The 20,975-nt window shown below is 44.0% G+C and overlaps 1 protein-coding gene across 1 annotated transcript in view; it reads right to left on the reverse strand.

Moving 5' to 3' along the window:
* LUZP2 (leucine zipper protein 2) overlaps positions 1–20,975 on the reverse strand; it is a 605,558-nt gene that overhangs the window by 262,749 nt on the left and 321,834 nt on the right. The gene's annotated exons all lie outside the window — the stretch shown is intronic.

Below are 20,975 nucleotides of genomic sequence, written 5' to 3' on the forward strand. Positions count from 1 at the left end.
GATTCTATATACCACCACAATGGATTTGAAATGAAGCAAACAAGATGTGCTTTAACTGCAGAACACCAGCTTCAATTTGAGGGTATTTACATACAAATCAGGTGAACGGTGTAGGAATTACAACAGTTTGAATATGTGCCTCCCACTTGTTAAGGAGCCAAAAGTAATGGGACAATTGGCTTCTCAGCTGTTCCATGGCCAGGTGTGTGTTATTACCTCATTATCCCAATTACAATGAGCAGATAAAAGGTCCAGAGTTCATTTCAAGTGTGCTATTTGCATTTGGAATCTTTTGCTGTAAACTCTCAAGATGAGATCCAAAGAGCTGTCACTATCAGTGAAGCAAGCCATCATTAGGCTGAAAAAACAAAACAAACCCATCAGAGAGATATCAAAAACATTAGACGTGGCCAAAACAACGTTTTGGAACATTCTTAAAAAGAAGGAACGCACCAGTGAGCTCAGCAACACCAAAAGGTGTATGTGTGTCAAAGCCAACAATCAAGAGAAGACTTTACCAGAGTGAATACAGAGGGTTCACCACAAGATGTAAACCATTGGTGAGCCTCAAAAACAGGAAAGCCAGATTAGAGTTTGCCAGATGACATCTAAAAAAGCCTTCACAGTTCTAGAACAACATCCTATGGACAGATGAGACCAAGATCAACTTGTAGCAGAGTGATAGGAAGAGAAGAGTATGGAGAAGGAAAGAAACTGCTCATGATCCTAAGCATACCACCTCATTAGTGAAGCATGGTGGTGGTAGTGCCATGGCGTGGGCATGTATGGCTGCCAATGGAACTGGTTCTTCTGTATTTATAGATGATGTGACTGCTGACCAAAGCAGCAGGATGAATTCTGAAGTGTTTCGGGCAATATTATCTGCTCATATTCAGCCAAATGCTTCAGAACTCATTGGACGGCGCTTCACAGTGCAGATGGACAATGACCCAAAGCATACTGCAAAAGCAACCAAAGAGTTTTTTAAGGGAAAGAAGTGGAATGTTATGCATTGGCCAAGTCAATCAACTGACCTGAATCCGATTGAGCATGCATTTCACTTTCTGAAGACAAAACTGAAGGGAAAATGCCCCAAGAACAAGCAGGAACTGAAGACAGTTGCAGTAGAGGCCTGGCAGAGCATCACCAGGGATGAAACCCAGCGTCTGGTGATGTCTATGCGTTCCAGACTTCAGGATGTACTTGACTGCAAAGGATTTGCAACCAAGTATTAAAAAGTGAAAGTTTGATTTATGATTATTATTCTGTCCCATTACTTTTGGTTCCTTAACAAGTGGGAGGCACATATGCAAACTGTTGTAATTCCTACACCGTTCACCTGATTTGGATGTAAATACCCTCAAATTAAAGCTGACAGTCTGCAGTTAAAGCACATCTTGTTTGTTTCATTTGAAATCCATTGTGGTGGTGTATAGAGCCAAAAATGTTAGAATTGTGTTGATGTCCCAATATTTATGGACCTGACTGTATATAGGCGCTCAACCCCAACTTACAACAGTCACAAACTCGCCTATATGTATATTTTTTGGATTGCAGCCTATATTTCTTTACATGATCAGCTAATCAGAGTGCAGGAACCACATTTATATGCTTTAGTCAAGAACTGAAAATAACCAGGACCATTAAACCATTAAAGTGGGTAAACGCTATAGAGCTTGACTGCAGTAAATGAATGACTGTGGATGGGGAAGAGCTGGGTTATTCTGATAATGTTGCTTAACATCCCCATACTGCAGAACACAGTGCCAAAATATTACAGATTGTCTATAAGAAAAGAATGATAGAGGTTGGTGGTAAACCAGGTCATTCTCACACCACTGCTTTATGCATCTATTGTGCAGATATGATCCCCCGCTAATCTCAAAGCTGTGCTTTGTTATGTGAGAATATTTCAAGAGGTAAAATAGAGTGCAAAAAAGACACACTTTATATTAGCAAACTGCCAAAACATGTTCTGTATCTTCTGATCTCTGATTGACAAATATCAGCAATGCCAATTTTTCAAAAATTCTGATTAGTTAGAATCAGTCTTTTTTGAGATTTGATTCAGGAGAATTTTTCCTGAGAAAGAGAGATTGACTTTTCCATGTGTTTCAAGTACTTTTTATTCGGGTAGAATCAATTTGTACCAAAATTGAATTTCTTGACCGATTCGGATGAATCCTGGACAAGGGATATTTTACCATCATCAAATATGACAGAAATATATGGCAATCTTGAAATGTGGCCCATTCATTTTAGGGATTTCACTACTCATATATCATAAGAACCAGACAAACTGAAAGATGGTGTGGATCATATAAAGGCTATGCAGAGATAAACAAGAGGACTCTTTCTTTTCTGAAAATCACTACAGGCATACTATTTATAAATATGTTGTGTTATAATATATTGTGTTATAATTAGAGAAGAGAGAATTTGTCAAAAATTTGATTCCGCCAGTTCGATGAATTTTAAAAAAAAACTTGGTTTGATCAAAATTTGTTTGTGGCCAATCGCGTTAAAAGACGGCTATTTCTTGGCTGCAGAGAACCTTTATAGTGATGTAGAACAGTGTGGCTTGCAGTAACACGCATAGGGAGTCTGCTTTGGTAGGGAAACAATACTGTGAGTCAGTATGACATGCAGATGACAGGCATCGCTCTTAGAATGACTGCACACTTCACTTATTAGGGCAGTCACGGGGTCAAAACTGACCAAATAACTGAAGTGTAAACTTAGCCTTACAGGACAATGTTGGCGTCAAGAAGAATCGCACTCCTTTTACACCGTTGGCATCTGATTCCACATAGATGTCTTCAGAACCAGTTCTATTAAACGCTTAAACAAGTAGAGCCCCCCCCGACAAAGTACAGGGTGGGCCATTTATATGGATACACCTTAATAAAATGGGAATGGTTGGTAATATTAACTTCCTGTTTGTGGCACATTAGTATATGTGAGGGGGAAACTTTTCAAGATGGGTGGTGACCATGGCGGCCATTTTGAAGTCGGCCATTTTGAATCCAACTTTTGTTTTTTCAATAGGAAGAGGGTCATTTGACACATCAAACTTATTGGGAATTTCACAAGAAAAACAATGGTGTGCTTAGTTTTAACGTAACTTTATTCTTTCATGAGTTATTTACAAGTTTCTGACCACTTACAAAATGTGTTCAATGTGCTGCCCATTGTGTTGGATTGTCAATGCAACCCTTTTCTCCCACTCTTCACACACTGATAGCAACACCGCAGGAGAAATGCTAGCACAGGCTTCCAGTATCCGTAGTTTCAGGTGCTGCACATCTCGTATCATCTGAAGGCAATCGTCTATGCTGTGAAGATACAAGATGTGCAGCACCTGAAACTACGGATACTGGAATCCTGTGCTAGCATTTCTCCTGCGGTGTTGCTATCAGTGTGTGAAGAGTGGGAGAAGAGGGTTGCATTGACAATCCAACACAATGGGCAGCACATTGAACACATTTTATAAGTGGTCAGAAACTTGTAAATAACTCATGAAAGAATAAAGTTATGTTAAAACCAAGCACACCATTGTTTTTTTTGTGAAATTCCCAATAAGTTTGATGTGTCACATGACCCCCTTCCTATTGAAAAAACAAAAGTTGGATTCAAAATGGCCGACTTCAAAATGGTCGCCATGGTCACCACCCATCTGTAAAAGTTTCCCCCCCTCACATATACTAATGTGCCACAAACAGGAAGTTAATATCACCAACTATTCCCATTTTATTAAGGTGTATCCATATAAATGGCCTACCCTGTAGAGAGGGTGTCAGCAGTAAGTTTGTTTTGACGTCATTGATTATTTTGCCCTTCCTCTGATTTTGCTAAAGCCAAAAAAAAACAGGAGTGTATCCAAAACAGAGATGACACGTGAATAAAATATTTGCATGTCTTCTGTGTTTTGTACCCACTCTTGCTTTTGGCTATTAAATCATAAGCCAATTCTGATGCAAAATAGGGACCATGTCATGCAGGCCTTACAGCTGTTACATAGACAGGATCTGTTGTGCGTCACATTTTTGATTCCTTATGACAGATTAGAAGAAGGGTCAAACAAATAATGATGTCATCCAGGCCAAAAGGCAAAATAGTGGCCTAGTCATGAAGTGGGGAGGGTGGGAACAGCATGGGAAGTCCACAGGGTAGCCCTATGACATAGTGGTGAGGTGAAAGCAGCATAAGGAGACCACAGAGTAGCCCTAAGACATAGTGGTGAGGTGGAAGCAGCATCAGGAGACCACAGAGTGGCCCAATGACAGAGTCTGGAGGTGGCAGCAGCATCAGGAGGCCACAGACTGTCACAATGACAGAGTGTGGAGGTGGCGGCAGCAGCAGCATTAGGAGGAGGGCACAGAGTGGCACAATGACAGTGTAGAGGTGGCGGCAGCATCAGGAGATCACAGAGTGGCAAGGTGACATAGTGTGGATGTCGCAGCAGCATCATGAGATCACAAAGTGGCAAGGTGACATAGTGTGGAGGTGGCAGCAGAATCAGGAGACCACAGAGTGGCAAGGTGACATAGTGTGGAGGTGGCAGCAGCATCAGGAGACAACAGAGTGGCAATGTGACATAGTTTGAAGGTGACAGCAGCATCAGGAGACCACAGAATGGCAAAGTGACAAAGTGTGGAGGTGGCAGCAGCATCAGGAGACCACAGAGTGGCAAGGTCACATAGTGCGACAGAGTGGGGAGGTGGGTGGCGATACCATTACCAGCTGAAGATGGTGGGTGAAATAAGGAGCACTTGGCATCAGATGTGTGGCATCAGGTGGGTGGCAGCATCAGAATAGTAGCTGTGGCAGGTAGCCAGAAGAAACCGATCTCTTTTGTCAAAGTGTTGGTGTGGCACCATGGATGATCTGGTCTGATGTTTAAGGCATTGGTGGATGGAAATCCTGGCTGATCCACGCCTGATTCATCTTGACAAAGGTCAGTCTCTTCACATTTTGGGTGGACAGGAGAGTTCTTCTTGGGGTAACTTTTGCCCCCGCCGCACTAATCACCCACTCTGATATCACACTTCTGGCCAGTCAGGACAGCTTTTCCAGGGCAATCTGTCAGTTGCGGCCACAAATCCAGTTTGGCTGCCCAGTAGTCCAGCGGATCTTCAATGTGGGGTGGTAGGGTGATGTCCAAGTATGCCACCATCTGCTGGTTCAGGTCCTGCTCCAGGCCTAGCTGCTGCTGTTGCTGGTGAGTAGTTTCTTCACTAGGCGGGTGACTCTAGTCTCAAGTTTCTGCTGATGGAGTTGGAACTGCTCCTACCCCCCACCCTGCCACAGCAGCCATGTCAGAGGAACGTGAAAACAGAGGGCCCCCCTCCCCAGTCAGACCTGCGAGAGGATGGACGATGGCGCAGATAGGCAGCGGCCAACTGACTACATAAGATGTCTCTATAGTAGTTCAATTTGTCCTCCCTCTCAGCGGGTGTTAAAAAGGCCCCCATTTTGGACCGGTAGTGAGGGTCCAACAAGGTGGAGAGCCAGAAGTCATCCCTCTGTCGAATGGTGACAATTTGGCTGTCACTAGGCAAGCATGTATGCATCGGGCTATTTGTGCAAGTGACTCGGAGGGACTTCCTGCCTCCATCTCCACTGCATACTGCCACAGTGTGTCACAGTGTGTCTCGTCTTCCTCATCGCTCTGTAGCTTCTCTGGCTGCTCATGCTGCTCCTCTCCTACCACCAATTTCGCTACACATTGCTTGTGCTCCTATGTCTTCCTCCTCCTCCTCCTCTTCCAGTTCAGCCCCCACAGGGCTCATGTGGCCGTGAGATCTAGGCGCCATGTCTCCAGTCCCCTGACCAGCCAGATTTACCAGCATCTGTTCCAGGACCTGAAGCACTGGAATGACGTTATTCAACTCGCAGTCCTGGTGACTGACAAATAACATGACCTCCTCAAAAGGCCTGAGCAAACGACAGGTGTCAAGCATGAGCTTCCACTGGCTGACATTATACATACAAACAATAGAGCTAAGAAATGGGGATCATTCTAAATAAAAGTGGTATAAAACCTACTATAAATGAGTCAATGGAAGCTCTTAGCGTACATATTTGATCAAACGTGTGTCGGGCTCATCTAGTGGGTCCCTAACACTAATATACTGCCTCTCTTTGGACTTACGTAAGGCTACAATATTCAGGGCAGTGTAGGAACCAGCTACATATATACTCTGCTCAGAAGTCATGTTTGCTTCATGGATATGCACCTGCGATTCTGAAGGTTCTAGTCTAAATTTTCTTGTGGTATTTATTGAGGGTAGCGCCTCTTTTAGACTGAACACGCCTATCTACCTGGGACTTCTGAGCAGAGTACTTATGTAGATGGTTCCTACACTGCCCTGAATAAGGAGTAATAGGACAAGCAGGCGCATCAGGACCAGCAGATGATGGGAAGGACAGACACCTCCCTTTGGCTGGTGTGGTGAGGTGGTGAAGCTTTGACTGCCTGAAATCTGGCGCATGCCACTGGGTGATGCAGCAGTTGTTGGGGCAGGCTGGACCACCACATTGCAGCCACAGTTCTCCCAGGCCACTTTATGGTGATGCTGTATATGTTGACGCAGGGCCGTGGTTCCAACATTGGCACCCTGGCCATGCTTCACCTTCTTCCCACAGATTCTACAAATGGCCATGTACACCTCCTCCGGCAGCTTACCAAAAACTGCCACACTGCCGAGTAGGTGATTTTACCCTCAACACTCCACACTGACTTTCTGCTACCGCCGCTGCTTCCTTGAACATCTGCACCACTACTTTCCGGGCAGGTTTGTCTAACCCGGGCACGTTTGGCTCCCAACCTCCTACTGCTGCTACCCTGCTGACTCCCAGCCACGCTAGCGAATTGCTGGCTCCGCCACTGCCTCACAGGCAAGCTGCCACCCTCTTCTCCCGATGATGATGAAGCCAATAATTCACTTAGCTCTTAAGTGCGATCAGCTACATCATCATCATCGAGTACTGTCTGCACGTCACTGATGTCCTCCTCAACGGTCTCTGGGTCAGGAGCCTGACCGCTCGCAACACCAGCTCCCACACCACTCTCCTGATCACTACTTGCCACCTACCGGAGGAAGCAGCATATGTCTCCTCCAAATCTTGGCTGGCCAGTAGCTGCTGACTGTCCTCTAGTAGCTCGTCCTCGCGTATAGTGGAGCTGAGCCCATATAAAACTTCTCTGGCTGGGGGAACACGAAAACGACAGAGGAAGGTTCAGGACAGGTGGGGGCAAAGGGCCTGCTCCCGGGCCATGCCAACTAAGCGTTATGTCAGAGGAACCCACTGACTCTTGGCTGGGGGTTTCTGTTGTCACTTGGGATGAAGTGGATGACCGAGTCAACCATTCAAGAACAGCTGGGTTGCTGGTTAAGACATGACCGCTAGATGACACCAGGAGCTCGGGCCCCTCGCTGCGACCTCTGCTGCCAAGCCCCCTTACTCTGCTGCTACCTGTACCTGTGCCAGAAACATTTAGGCCTCTGCCACTCCCCTGTGCAGGGACTGGCACTTCTCTGTCTGACATACTGTTAGATTAAATAAATAATGTAATTTTCTCGATTCACAGCACAACGACTAATAAGCCCTTTTTTTCCCTCTAATACATGCCAAAAATAGCTTTAGAACATATAATTGCACCGCTGAACGGCAAATATATATATATTTTTGCCACCAAAAAAGGGCTGTAATTTTCTCACTTCACCACACAACGACAAATACTATTTTTTGTGCCACTAAACACGCCAAAAAGGGCTTTAGAACATTTAATTGCACCGCTGAATGGCAAATAATATATATTTTTTTGCCACTAATACACGCCACAAAAGGCTTCAAAACATATAACTACACCGCTGAAGGGCAAATAATATACAGTACAGACCAAAAGTTTGGACACACCTTCTCATTCAAAGAGTTTTCTTTATTTTCATGACTAAAAATTGTAGATTCACACTGAAGGCATCAAAACTATGAATTAACACATGTGGAATTATATACATAACAAACAAGTGTGAAACAACTGAAAATATGTCATATTCTAGGTTCTTCAAAGTAGCCACCTTTTGCTTTGATTACTGCTTTGCACACTCTTGGCATTCTCTTGATGAGCTTCAAGAGGTAGTCCCCTGAAATGGTTTTCACTTCACAGGTGTGCCCTGTCAGGTTTCATAAGTGGGATTTCTTGCCCCATAAATGGGGTTGGGACCATCAGTGGCGTTGAGGAGAAGTCAGGTGGATACACAGCTGATAGTCCTACTGAATAGACTGTTAGAATTTGTACTATGGCAAGAAAAAAGCAGCTAAGTAAAGAGAAACGAGTGGCCATCATTACTTTAAGAAATGAAGGTCAGTCAGTCAGCCGAAAAATTGGGAAAACTTTGAAAGTAAGGGCTATTTGACAATGAAGGAGAGTGATGGGGAGCTGCGCCAGATGACCTGGCCTCCACAGTCACCGGACCTGAACCCAATCGAGATGGTTTGGGGTGAGCTGGACCGCAGAGTGAAGGCAAAAGGGCCAACAAGTGCTAAGCATCTCTGGGAACTCCTTCAAGACTGTTGGAAGACCATTTCAGCTGACTACCTCTTGAAGCTCATCAAGAGAATGCCAAGAGTGTGCAAAGCAGTAATCAAAGCAAAAGGTGGCTACTTTGAAGAACCTAGAATATGACATATTTTCAGTTGTTTCACACTTGTTTGTTATGTATATAATTCAACATGTGTTAATTCATAGTTTTGATGCCTTCATAGTCATGAAAATAAAGAAAACTCTTTGAATGAGAAGGTGTGTCCAAACTTTTGGTCTGTACTGTATATATATTTTTGCCACTAATGCACGCCAAAAAAGACTTTAGAACATATAACTGCATGGCTGAACAGCAAATATTATTTTTGTGCCACTTATAAACGCCAAAAAGGGCTGTAATTTACTAACTTCACCACACAACGGCAAATACTTTTTTTTGTGCCACTAATACACGCCAAAAAGTGCTTTCGAACATATAACTGCACTGTCGAACAGCAAATAGGCCCTTATTTTTTTCCACTTATACACACCACAAAAGGCTTTAGAACATATAACTGCACCGCTGAACAGCAAATATATATTTTTTTGCCACTAATACACTCAAAAAAGGGCTTTGGAACATATAGCTGCACCGCTGAAAAGCAAATATATATTTTTTTGCCACTAATACACGCCAAAAAGGGCTTTAGAATATATAACTGCACCGCTGAACGGCAAATATATATTTTTTTGCCACTAAGACACGCCAAAAAGGGCTGTAATTTTCTTACTTCACCACACAATGGCTAATAAGCCCTTTTCCCCACTAATACAAGCCAAAAAATGCTTTAGAACATATAACTGCACAGCACAAGGGCAAATAAGACGCAGAAATATTTCCTTGTAATAAATCCTGTTAATGGCTGTATCAAACAGCACTTGCACCCCAATAACAAGAGCGGTTTGCTGGAATTACAGAGCTGTATAATGGCAATTTGGATCCGCAGTCAGTGCAGCAAGGTGTAATAGGATTGTTCCCATTATCCAGGCTGTAACCTCCCCTACTGAACCCTGTTCTGCTTCAGTACTGTGGAATGATTGCTCCCTATCCTTTCCCTGAACTTCTATACAGCAAAATAAAAGTTTTAAAGTCTTTTTCACCACTGTCCTAGTGCCTGCCGATGTCTGTCCCTGCACTAAGTACAATGGAAAATAGATGAATCAAAAATGGATGAGGCTATTTATAGGGCTCTGACATCAAAGGTCTGGCTGGCTGCTGATTGGCTGCATGCATGGCATTATGGGTGATCCCTCATTTCCAGAGTTCCTTGCTCCATGCCCTAACATGTGCAGCGTGAGGAAATTCGGATTCGGCGCAAATCAAATTTTTCCTGAAATTCTGATCGAATTCCACTTTGTCAACTTCGATTCGTTCATCTCAAGTTATAATGTACAAACCAAATTTCAAAAGAGTTTGGTTGCTGTGTAAAATGCAAATAAATGTAAATAAAAACAGAATGCAATGATTTTTAAATCTAATCCACCCATATTTATTCATAATAGATAATAGAACACATATCGGATGTCGAAAGTGAGACATTTTACCATTTCATTAAAAAAAATCTATTTATTTAGAACTTGATGGCAGTAACACATCTCTAATGCTAGTGATGAGCTGCAGGGGCAATATTCGAATTTGCGATACTTCGCAAATATATGGTAGAATATTCGTCATATATCCGCGAATATTCGTATTCGAGATATTCGTTTTATTGCGAAAAATCTGTAATAAAAAAATCGCATAATGCAAATTTTTATGCGAAAAAAAGGTGTTGGTCAAAAACGAGTATATAGCACTACAGAATATACTGCTATATATTAGTTTTTAGAATATTCGCCATTTTTTACATCTGAACAAATGATTCCTCCCTGCTTAAAATGCTTGTGGTCAATGAGTCATTGGCCCACAAGCAAGAAGCAGGGAGGAATCATGACTTAAGATGTTGAAAAAAGACGAATATTCTAAAAAACGAATATATAGCACTATAGCGAATATATTAGTTTTGAAATTTTTTAGAATATTCGTTTTTTTTTCTCTCCAAACAGTACAGTTAAACCCCTTTGGCATACTCCTCCCCACAAGCGTCCCCGTCACCATGGGAATGCCTGGTGGTTAGAATATACCATCAGATCTGAGTTAGATTGTGAAAACTCAAATCCGATGGTATATTCTAACACAAAGGCGTTCCCATGGTGATGGGGATGCTTGAAGTTAGAGTATACCAACCGGTGCATACATACTGGCAGTTACTGGCAATTAATCATTGCTGGCAGTGCGCCCTCAATCCCCCCTCCCTCTCCCGTATTAATCATTGCTGGCAGTGCGCCCTCAATCCCCCCTCCCTCCCCAGTATTAATCATTGCTGTCAGTGTGCTGACAATCCCTCCCCCCCTATATTAATCATTGCTGGCAGTGTGCCCTCAATCCCCCCCCTCCTTTATTGGTGGCAGCGGCAGTTCCGATCGGAGTCCCAGCAGTGTAATGCTGGGGCTCCGATCGGTTACCATGGCAACCAGGACACTACTGAAGTCCTGGCTGCCATGGTCAGTTAGTCAGCATTGTACTTACCTGCGCTGGGGCTGCCGGGCGCTCCTTCTCAATCTCACAGGTCTGTGCGGCGTATGCTTATAGCAATGCGCCCCACAGACCTGTGAGTTTGAGAAGAAGGAGCGCCGGCGGCCCCAGCGCAGGTAAGTACAATGCTGACTAACTGACCATGGCAGCCAGGACTTCAGTAGCGTCCTGGTTGCCATAGTAACTGATCAGAGCCCCAGCATTACACTGCTGGGACTCCGATCGGAACTGCCGCTGCCACCAATGATGGGGGGGGGCGCACTGCCAGCAATGATTAATTCTGGGGAGGGAGGGGGGATTAGGGGCGCACTGCCAGCAATGATTAATACTGGTGAGGGAGGGGGGATTGAGTGCGCACTTCCACCAATGATTGTAATACTGGTGGGAGGGTTAGAGGGCACTGCCTATGAATGATTTTAATAGTGGGGGGGTGGGGGGGCGCACTGCTTCCCGGCGGCACCCGACCTCTGACAGGGTGCTGTGATCCGCACAATTAACCCCTCAGGTGCGGCACCGTGCCCTGTCAGAGGTCAGGTGCCGCCAGGCAGCAGGGGGCCAGTATGTATGCGTCTGTTGGTATACTCTAACTTCAAGCGTCCCCATCAGCATGGGAACGCCTCTGTGTTAGAATATACCATCGGATTTGAGTTTTCACGATCTAACTCAGATCCGAAGGAATATTCTAACCACCAGGCGTTCCCATGGTGACGGGGATGCTTGTGCCGAGGAGTATGCCAAAGGGGTTTAACTGTACTGTTTGGAGAGAAAAAAAAGATGAATATTCAAAAAAATGTCAAAACGAATATATTCGCTATAGTGCTATATATTCGTTTTTTAGAATATTTGTCTTTTTTCAACATCTAAAGTCATGATTTTTCCCTGCTTCTTGCTTATGGGCCAATGACTCATTGACCACAAGCATTTTAAGCAGGGAGGAATCATTTGTTCAGATGTAAAAAATTCTGAATATTCAATATAACGAATATATAGCAGTATATTCGTAATATTCGCGAATTATCGAAGTTGCGATATTCGCGATTAATATTCGCTATTCGAATATTCGCGCTCAACACTATCAAATACATTGGGATAGGGGCAACAGAAGACTGGAAAAGATAGTGCTACTAATAAGAAACACCTAAAATAGGAATTTTCTATTAAGTCACATAGCAAGGTATACATACAGCATCTTAGAGAGGCAAAGTCTCTCAGAAGCAAATAGTGGGCAGATATTCACCAAACAACAAAAAACTGCATCTTGCAGTCTGCAAATTTAAAAATTGTGAAGACTGAATATTTCACCATCTATAGTATATATCATCAAAGAGATTTATAGTCTTGAGAATTCCATGTGCACAAGGGACAAGGCCGATGGCCAATATTGGATGCTTGTGATCTACAGGCCCTCAGGCAGTACTGCATTAAAAACAGGCATGATTCTGTACTGGAAATCACTGCATTGCCTAAGGAACACTTCCAGAAATAATTGTCTATGAACATAGTTCGCCTGGCAATCCAGATTCGCAAGTTAAAACTTTTTTATGCAAAGAGGAAGCCATGTGTAAACACAAACCAAAATCGTTGCCATCTTCTCTGGGCCAACACTTATTTAAAATGAACTGAGGCAAAGTGGAAAACATCTGTGGTCAGATGGAAAATTGAAATGCTTAGAAACCACGCACGTGAAGTCCATGTCCTTGGACTCTGGAAGAGTGGGATCATCCAACGTATTAGCGTATAGTTCAAAAGCCTGATTTTATGATAGTGTTGATTGCAAATATTCTAATCACTAATTTTTGTCGCGAATATCGGCACTTTGAGAATTCACGAAGATGTAGAATAGAGTGCTATATATTCATAATTGCGAATATTCTAGATTTTTTTTTTATCAGTGACCTTTCTTCTTACTTGTGGGCCAATGAGAAGGCTGCAATGTCTTTGTCTGAGCTTAGCAACATCCCTAGCAACCAATAGGAAGGTTGCCTACCCCTTACTATATAAGAGCCTCCCCAACAGCCATTTTCATTTTTTTTTGCAGTTCTGAGAGAGAGAGCAGTGACATTTCCGTGCTCTGTGCTTTCATCTGGATCCTATTCCTTATTCAATTACATTAGATAGTTAGTTAGATCATATATATAATACAGATAGTTAGTGGGAGATAGTCAGTGTAGGTTATATCTAGGGATGAGCGAACCCCAACTGTATAGTTCGGGTTCGTACCGAATTTTGGGGTGTCCGTGACACGGACCCGAACCCGAACATTTTCGTAAAAGTCCGGGTTCGGGTTCGGTGTTCGGCGCTTTCTTGGCGCTTTTTGAAAGGCTGCAAAGCAGCCAATCAACAAGCGTCATACTACTTGCCCCAAGAGGCCATCACAGCCATGCCTACTATTGGCATGGCTGTGATTGGCCAGTGCAGCATGTGACCCAGCCTCTATTTAAGCTGGAGTCACGTAGCGCCGCACGTCACTCTGCTATGATCAGTATAGGGAGAGGTTGCAGCTGCGACGTTAGGGCGAGATTAGGCAGATTAACTCCTCCAAAAGACTTCATTCTGTGATCGATCTGCAGCTGTGGATCATTGAAGTGCTATTATTGACTTGCTCACTTTTTTGAGGCTGCCCAGAGCGTTTTTAGATCACTTTTTTTCTGGGGTGATCGGCGGCCACTTTGTGACTTGTGGTGCGCCAGCACAAGCTATCACCAAGTGTATTTAACCATCGATAGTGTGGTTATTTTGTGCTATATCCTACATCAGCTGCAGGCTGAGCCTGTGTCACCGAAGTGCATTTAACCATCAACAGTCTGGTTATTTTTTGGCCATATACTACATCAGCTGCAGGCTGAGCCTGTGTCACCGAAGTGCATTTAACCATCGACAGTCTGATTATTTTTTGGCCATATACTACATCTGGTGCAGGCTGAGCCTGTGTCACCCAAGTGCATTTAACCATCAACAGTGTGGTTATTTTTTGGCCATATATTACATCAGGGGCAAGTTGAGCCTGTCACCCAGCGCCTAAAAAATAGACCTGACATTTCTATTCAACCAAATCTGTACTGTTTTAGCTGGTCAAGTTATTTGTAGTGACCGTAAAAGCACACTTTTTTTTCTGGGTTGAAAAACCATTCCCAAATTTGCCATTCTCAAAATAACTAGTTTCTGGTATTTGAGGCCTACTTAAAATCTATCCCAAAAAGAATATCTTACATTGAAGCTAGTGATAATGTCATTCAGAAAAACCTAAGACACACGCTAGCGTGCTGATAGAAATCTGATTCTGTGATTAAACCTATACCTGTCACACAGCGCAAAAAAAAACAGGCCTCACATCTCTATTTAACCAAATCTGTACTGTTTTAGCTGGTCAAGTTATTTGTAGTGACCGTAAAAGCACACTTTTTTTTCTGGGTTGAAAAACCATTCCCAAATTTGCCATTCTCAAAATAACTAGTTTCTGGTATTTGAGGCCTACTTGAAATCTATCCCAAAAAGAATATCTTACATTGAAGCTAGTGATAGTGTCATTCAGAAAAACCTAAGACACACGCTACCGTGCAGATAGAAGTCTGATTCTGAGATTAAACCTTAACCTGTCACACAGTGCAAAAAAAAAACAGGTCTCACATTTCTATTCAAGCAAATCTGTACTGTTTTAGCTGGTCAAGTTATTTGTAGTGACCGTAAAAGCACACTTTTTTTTCTGGGTTGAAAAACTATTCCCAAATTTGCCATTCTCAAAATAACTAGTTTCTGGTATTGGAGGCCTACTTGAAATCTATCCCAAAAAGGATATCTTACATTGAAGGTACTGATAGTGTCATTCAGAAAAACCTAAGACACACGCTACCGTGCAGATAGAAGTCTGATTCTGAGATTAAACCTTAACCTGTCACACAGTGCAAAAAAAAAACAGGTCTCATATTTCTATTCAAGCAAATCTGTACTGTTTTAGCTGGTCAAGTTATTTGTAGTGACCGTAAAAGCACACTTTTTTTTCTGGGTTGAAAAACTATTCCCAAATTTGCCATTCTCCAAATAACTAGTTTCTGGTATTTGAGGCCTACTTGAAATCTATCCCAAAAAGGATATCTTACATTGAAGGTATTGATAGTGTCATTCAGAAAAACCTAAGACACACGCTACCGTGCAGATAGAAGTCTGATTCTGAGATTAAACCTTAACCTGTCACACAGTGCAAAAAAAAAACAGGTCTCACATTTCTATTCAATGGTCTGCCGGGTGTTCACTCCAAGGTCATGGAAGTCACGCCTGCGGCCACCCCGTTCTCCGAGGGATATGTCCTGAAATCCAGCTGAAAGCTGCAGAACATCAGTCGGAGTTCTCTCCACTACTGGCGGGCCTCTCTGGCGCCCTCTTCCCACAAGCAAAGGCTCGGCTGGTGGCTGCTGGGGTCTTTCAATGCGTCTAGGTTCTTGAGCCTCTTGCTCCTGTCCAGGCTGTCCTTGGCTGGGCTGCCCCCTGGCACGTGCTCTTCCGCGGGCTCTGGCTCGTCCACTCATCTTCTATTCCTGAGAGGATATAAACCGCTAATAAGGTCAATCTGCCGCCTAGCAGCTCCGCCGTGGCACAATCACCTCAGAACTTGCACACTGGTGACTTTAGGTATCTTCACTGGTCACTTTGAGCAGAATGATGACATCCGAGTCACGGCACCAAATGTAACCCTCTTTTCCTTGCACCATCTGCGACACCTCCAGCTTTCACACTCACGCGGTCACCAGCTCCTCCAGGCATAAACTCTAAGTGGACTCTAAGGGACGACACTCAGGTCTTCTGTGGTTTAAAGCTTTATTGAGGTGGAGTGCACTTGGCTGGAGCCTGTAATACAACAGGGAAACACTGCCACTATGTGGTATACAGCCAGGTCACTAGCCCACCTATATCATAACAGGCAGTCATTATATTACATTCCCACATACATGTTACAGGATATAACAAAGCATACAGAAAAATGAACAAGAGAAAATCATTTACAAAGATATTGCAGCAGGGTGACCTGGAATACAGCATGTCTTGCAGCCATTTTAGGAAGAACACATGGCTCTCTAACTGTACATCAACTACTCAGCCTAGCATGTGCAGCAGGGTTTAAAGGCTGCTAAAAAAAACATACAGTCACCTCTTTACATTCTACAGAACTATTATGGGTATATATTATAACTTTTTACAAAAGATAAATGAACTTTAGCTTTAGAGAACTTAGACAGAGATCCTACCTCCTTCACAGTAAATGTCTGCACTGAGGAGACCAAACCAAGTAGCAGAATACACAGGGGGCTTTCTGGAAGAGTCCACTGTAAAGACTCTGTCTGTTAAAACTTTCCTCAGTTATCGAATAGCACATTTGAAGAGGTTTATTTAGCATGTCCTGAATCTCTGCTAACAGCTTATGAATATATGGAACTATATTTAACAAGTGATCATTGCTGCAGCTCCTGTATATTGGTATGACCCTATTGCAAACCTGCAGACTGGATATTTGGTGAAACTTCATGTGGTTCATATCGACTGTACTACACCACTGACTTGGTGCCTGGGCCTAAATATGTGACAGTGGCCTGTTCCAGTGGTGGGTGACGTGATGCCTGATTCTATGCTATGACATGAAGACAGATTCTGTGCTGACATAAGGCCAGATTCTCTGTTACGGGACCTCTCTCCTCTGTCTGGGTGCCGGGGCCTAAATATGTGACAGTGGCCTGTTCCAGTGGTGGGTGACGTGATGCCTGATTCTCTGCTATGACATGAAGACAGATTCTGTGCTGACATAAGGCCAGATTCTCTGTTACGGGACCTCTCTCCTCTGCCTGGGCCTAAATGTGTGACAGTGGCCTGTTCCAGTGGTGGGTGACGTGATGCCTAATTCTCTGCTATGACATGAAGACAGATTCTGTGCTGACATAAGGCCAGATTCTCTGTTACGAGACCTCTCTCCTCTGCCTGGGCCTAAATGTGTGACAGTGGCCTGTTCCAGTGGTGGGTGACGTGATGCCTGATTCTCTGCTATGACATGAAGACAGATTCTGTGCTGACATAAGGCCAGATTCTCTGTTACGGGACCTCTCTCCTCTGCCTGGGCCTAAATGTGTGACAGTGGCCTGTTCCAGTGGTGGGTGACGTGAAGCCTGATTCTCTGCTATGACATGAAGACAGATTCTGCGCTGACATAAGGCCAGATTCTCTGTTACGGGACCGCTCTCCTCTGTCTGGGTGCCGGGGCCTAAATGTGTGACAGTGGCCTGTTCCAGTGGTGGGTGACGTGAAGCCTGATTCTCTGCTATGACATGAAGACAGATTCTGCGCTGACATAAGGCCAGATTCTCTGTTACGGGACCTCTCTCCTCTGCCTGGGTGCCTGGGCCTAAATGTGTGACAGTGGCCTGTTCCAGTGGTGGGTGACGTGAAGCCTGATTCTCTGCTATGACATGAAGACAGATTCTGCGCTGACATAAGGCCAGATTCTCTGTTACGGGACCGCTCTCCTCTGTCTGGGTACCGGGGCCTAAATGTGTGACAGTGGCCTGTTCCAGTGGTGGGTGACGTGAAGCCTGATTCTCTGCTATGACATGAAGACAGATTCTGTGCTGACATCAGGCCAGATTCTCTGTTACGAGACCTCTCTCCTCTGCCTGGGCCTAAATGTGTGACAGTGGCCTGTTCCAGTGGTGGGTGACGTGATGCCTGATTCTCTGCTATGACATGAAGACAGATTCTGTGCTGACATAAGGCCAGATTCTCTGTTACGGGACCTCTCTCCTCTGCCTGGGCCTAAATGTGTGACAGTGGCCTGTTCCAGTGGTGGGTGACGTGAAGCCTGATTCTCTGCTATGACATGAAGACAGATTCTGCGCTGACATAAGGCCAGATTCTCTGTTACGGGACCGCTCTCCTCTGTCTGGGTGCCGGGGCCTAAATGTGTGACAGTGGCCTGTTCCAGTGGTGGGTGACGTGAAGCCTGATTCTCTGCTATGACATGAAGACAGATTCTGCGCTGACATAAGGCCAGATTCTCTGTTACGGGACCTCTCTCCTCTGCCTGGGTGCCTGGGCCTAAATGTGTGACAGTGGCCTGTTCCAGTGGTGGGTGACGTGAAGCCTGATTCTCTGCTATGACATGAAGACAGATTCTGCGCTGACATAAGGCCAGATTCTCTGTTACGGGACCGCTCTCCTCTGTCTGGGTACCGGGGCCTAAATGTGTGACAGTGGCCTGTTCCAGTGGTGGGTGACGTGAAGCCTGATTCTCTGCTATGACATGAAGACAGATTCTGTGCTGACATCAGGCCAGATTCTCTGTTACGGGACCTCTCTCCTCTGCCTGGGTGCCGGGGCCTAAATGTGTGACAGTGGCCTGTTCCAGTGGTGGGTGACGTGAAGCCTGATTCTCTGCTATGACATGAAGACTGATTCTGCGCTGACATGAAGCCAGATTCTCTGCTATGGCATGAAGAGACTGATTCTCTGCTGACATGAAGCCAGATTCTTTGCTATGGCATGAAGAGACTGATTCTCTGCTGACGTGAAGCCAGATTCTCTGCTATGGGACCTCTGTCCAATTGATATTGGTTCATTTTTATTTTTTTTATTTTAATTTTAATTCATTTCCCTATCCACATTTGTTTGCAGGGGATTTACCTACATGTTGCTGCCTTTTGCAGCCCTCTAGCTCTTTCCTGGGCTGTTTTACAGCCTTTTTAGTGCCCAAAAGTTCGGGTCCCCTTTGACTTCAATGGGTTCGGGTTCGAGACGAAGTTCGGATCGGGTTCGGATCCCGAACCCGAACATTTCCGGGAAGTTCGGCCGAACTTCTCGAACCCGAACATCCAGGTGTTCGCTCAACTCTAGTTATATCCTGATATAGTGTAGCTGATAGGTTCCACTGCAGGATGTTAGATAGTGTGATAGGAATTACTGTTTCTCTGCTGTCCATACGTACATGCTACAGACATAGTGCTGTGATGTCACAACAATACTTAGTGCACCAATCAGTAATATCTACTCAGACCAAATAAAATGTGAAGTTGCATGTATTGCGCAACAAATATGCGCATCATTAGTGCCGATTTGCGCAATCGTGAAAATAATGACAGATCACAAATTCTAGAATTCGCTAATTTATTGCGAATATTATGCGGAAAAATTTGAGAAATATCGTGAAAACGAATATTGCCTATGCCGCTCATCACTAATCTCTGATGGTATGGGGTTGTATTAGTGCCTAATAACACACAAATAATTAAATGTTACCATGTTTAATTGAACACACCATGTAAACATTCACAGTGCAGGTGGAAAAAGTATGTGAACCCTTGGATTTAATAACTGGTTAAACCTCCTTTGGCAGCAATAACTTCAATCAAACATTTCCTGTAGTTGCAGATCAGACGTGCACAACGGTCAGGAGTAATTCTTGACCATTCCTCTCTACAGAACTGTTTCAGTTCAGCAATATTCTTGGGATGGCTGGTGTTAATCGCTTTCTTGAGATCATGCCACAGCATCTCAATCGGGTTGAGGTCAGGACTATGACTGGGCCACTCCAGAAGGCGTATTTTCTTCTGTTTAAGCCATTCTGTTGTTGATTTACTTCTATGCTTTGTGTCGTTGTCCTGTTGCAACACCCATCTTCTGTTGAGCTTCAGCTCTGGATAGATGGCCTTAAGTTCTCCTGCAAAATGTCTTGATAAACTTAGGAATTCATTTTTCCTTTGATGATAGCAATCCGTCCAGGCCCTGACGCAGCAAAGCAGCCCCAAACCATGATGCCCCCACCACCATACTTCACAGTTGGGATGAGGTTTTAATGTTGGTGTGCTGTGCCTCTTTTTCTCCACACATAGTGTTGTGTATTTCTTCCAAACAACTCAACTTTGGTTTCTCCTGTCCACAGAATATTTTGCAAGTACTGCTGTGGAACATCCAGGTGCTCGTGTGCAAACTGTAAACGAGCAGCAATGTTTTTTTTGGACAGCAGTGTCTTCCTCTGTGGTATCTTCCCATGAAATCCATTCTTGTTTAGTGTTTTACGTATCGTAGATTCGCTAACAGGGATGTTAGCATATGCCAGAGATTTTTGTAAGTCTTTAGCTGACAGCAGGATTCTTCTTCACCTCATTGAGCAGTCTGCGCTGTGCTGTTGCAGTCATCTTTACAGGACATCCACTCCTAGGGAGAGTAGCAGCAGTGCTGAACTTTCTCAATTTATAGACAATTTGTCTTACCGTGGACTGATAAACAGCAAGGCTTTTGGAGATACTTTTATAACCCTTTCCAGCTTTATGCAAGTCAACAATTCTTAATCGTAGGTCTTCTAAGAGCTCTTTTGTGTGAGGCATCATTCACATCAGGCAATGCTTCTTGTGAAAAGAAAACCCAGAACTGGTGTGTGTTTTTTATAGGGCAGGGCAGCTGTAACCAACACCTCCAATCTCATCTCATTGATTGGACTCCAGTTGGCTGACACCTTACTCCAATTAGCTCTTGAAGATGTCATTAGTCTAGGGGTTCACATACTTTTTCCACCTTCACTGTGAATGTTTGCATGGTGTGTTAAATAAATGGTAGCATTTAATTCTTTGTGTGGTATTAGTTTAAGCAGACTGTGATTGTCTATTGTTGTGACTTAGATGAAGATCAGATCACATTTTATGACCAATTTGTGCAGAAATCCATATAATTCCAAAGGGTTCACATAATTTTTCTTGCAACTGTATACCCCCATCCAGATAATGTTTGTTTCAGGGAAGACCTTGTATATTTCAGCAAAACCATGCTAAACCACATACTGCA

Source organism: Bufo bufo, chromosome 10, assembly GCF_905171765.1.
Source record: "Bufo bufo chromosome 10, aBufBuf1.1, whole genome shotgun sequence".
Lineage (NCBI taxonomy): Eukaryota > Metazoa > Chordata > Amphibia > Anura > Bufonidae > Bufo > Bufo bufo.